Genomic DNA, 2,904 nt, shown 5'->3' with positions numbered 1-2,904 from the left:
ATCGTCAGTCGGACTCCAAGACTATGAAGATACAAGATTGAAGACTTCGTCCCGTGTCCGGATGGGAGTTTCCTTGGCGTGGAAGGCAAGCTTGGCAATACGGATATGTAGATCTCCTACCATTGTAACCGAATCTGTGTAACCCTAGCCCTCTCCGGTGTCTATATAAACTGGAGGGTTTTTGTCCGTAGGACGAACAACCATTACAACAATCATACCATAGGCTAGCTTCTAGGGTTTAGCCTCCTTGATCTCGTGGTAGATCCACTCTTGTACTACCCATATCATCAATATAAATCAAGCAGGAGTAGGGTTTTACCTCCATCGAGAGGGCCCGAACCTAGGTAAAAACATCGTGTCCCTTGTCTCCTGTTACCATCCGCCTAGACGCACAGTTCGGGACCCCCTACCCGAGATCCGCCGGTTTTGACACCGACATTGGTGCTTTCATTGAGAGTTCCTCTGTGCCGTCACCGATAGGAAGGATGCCTCTTCCCGTCCTCAAGGACGGTATCTTCGCCAAAGGAGCCTTGGCCGCCGGCCAAACTATTCGGCTAGGTGGTTTTCTCATGACCGCCTGTCCGGCCACCGCTTTGACAATGACCTCTTAGGTCGTCAAAAGCAATCTTCACGTCAGCTCGGAATTCGCCGAGCGGCTGGATCCAATAGAGCTCTCGTCCGTAAACGAGCTCTTGGATCGCATCGCCGCCTTGGGAGTCGCTACAGACTACAATCAGATTGGGCTTAAAACCAATCTGAGAGAGATTAACTCTCCCCAGGTCACCCACCACGTTGCAGTGGTAGAGGAACAACGCGGCGACTCCTCTCCCGTATTGAAAACTAGTCATGTCCGAGCTCCCGAACCCTCCATGCCGGATTCCCGCGGAGGGGCAGACTTCGATCAAGCACTGAACCTAAAGTCAGGCATCAGACCGGACTCGTTGGACAACATCCAGCAATCCAAGTTTCTGAATTTGGAAACCCCTCGTCCCTTGAGCCTCGAGATGGGTAGGGTTCCGGACTTAATTCCACCCACCCGCCCAGACATATCCGATCTATCTCTAATCCGGCAAGAGCCCACTGAAACAGTACATCATTACTGGGCTAGATTCCTCCTGGTTATGAACAGGATAAAGGACTGCCGAGAGGAGAACGCAATCTCAATCTTTTGCAATAATTGCATGGACAAGGGAATCTTGAACGCCATCAGCCGTTGTGAAGTTACATGCTTCGCCGACCTGGCGTCCATAGTACGAAACTACTGTGCGATGGAGAGTTTCCGGAAAACCGAAAATAAGTTTTGGGACAATCCGGCCCCGAATACAACCCTAGTCCGCAACAAAATGGTGCATCACACTCAGGCACCAGGTACAAAAACCAAAAAGCAAAAATCCCATAGAGGGCACGGAACCGTACTGGAGGGATGGCTTAGCGGACCCTGTAAAATTCACAGTACAGAGGGCGCCACCCCAACACATAGCCTTCGAGCATGTTGGATATTACGGCAGGTGTCCAAAAGTGGCGAGGAGCTTCTAGCCCCGGAATACCACTCCAACAATACCGGTACGGTATCAACAGTCTTCGAGACTTTCGCATCAAATAACATGCGAAAACGAACAATCCACAGCCTCGCCGAAGTCTACCAAGTAGCAATAACAAATCCATGGAGCGACACAGCCATCACCTTCAATGCCAGCGACGAACCTAAATTCCGAACAGCCCGAGCACCAGCCGCACTGGTGCTTAGTCCAATAGTGGACGGCTTTCGACTTACCAAGGTACTCATGGATGGCGGCAGCGGATTAAACCTCATCTACGAGGAAACTCTTCAAAAAATGGAAATAGACTGGAGCCGCATTGAGCGAAGCAGCACAACCTTCAGAGGAATAATCCCTAGCCGGGAAGCGCGCTGCACCGGAAAAATCACACTCGATGTGGTATTCGGCACGCCGGACAATTACAGGTCCGAAGAAGTCACGTTCCAAGTGGCCCCGTTCAACAGCGGATATCACGCTATATTAGGATGAGAAGCATTCACAACTTTTCAAGCCGTACCCCATTACGGGTACATGAAGCTCAAAATGCCTGGGCCCGGCGGAATAATCACTCTCGTTAGTGATCCGGACATAGCACTCCGCGTCGAAAACAAGACAGCCGCATTAGCCCTGGAGGCACTATCCGAAGCCCTAGCGGCAGAAGAACTCACCGCGCTGCGCTCTACGGTAAATAGGGACGATGTGATACTCGATAAGAGATCCAAGTCCACCTCCTTTAAACCAGCGCACGAAATAGTGAAATTCCAGGTCCATCCAACGGACCCGACAAAGACGGCCTCCATCGGGGCACAGTTGAACCCTGATGTAGACGCCGCACTGCGAGAATTCCTTCGGGAAAATTGGGACATTTTCGCCTGGCACCCTTCAGATATGTCGGGAATCCCACGCAGATTGGCAGAACATAGCCTAAATATCCTAAAAGGATTCAAGCCAGTCAAACAGGCTCTTCGACGATTTTCCGAACCCAAAAGACAGGCAATGGGAGAAGAACTAGCCAAACTATTGGAAGCCGGATTCATCAGAGATATCAAACATCTGGACTGGCTAGCAAACCTGGTAATGGTACCAAAGAATGACAAATCCTGGCGCCTATGTGTCGATTTTAAAGACCTCAACAAGGCCTGCCCAAAGGATCCCTTCCCCCTCCCCCGCATTGACCAAATAATCGATGCTACCGCAGGGCACGATTCATTGTGCTTCCTGGATGCATACTCTGGCTACCATCAAATCAAGATGGCGGAAGCAGCCCAAGCCGCAACGGCATTCATTACTCCATACGGACCATTCTGCTTCAACACGATGCCCTTCGGACTTAAAAACGCCGGCGCAACATATCAGCGCATGATTC

Source organism: Triticum dicoccoides, chromosome 1B (assembly GCF_002162155.2).
Source record: "Triticum dicoccoides isolate Atlit2015 ecotype Zavitan chromosome 1B, WEW_v2.0, whole genome shotgun sequence".
Classification (NCBI taxonomy): domain Eukaryota; kingdom Viridiplantae; phylum Streptophyta; class Magnoliopsida; order Poales; family Poaceae; genus Triticum; species Triticum dicoccoides.
The sequence above is the reverse complement of the archived record's forward strand: the minus strand, read 5'-3'. Positions refer to the sequence as shown.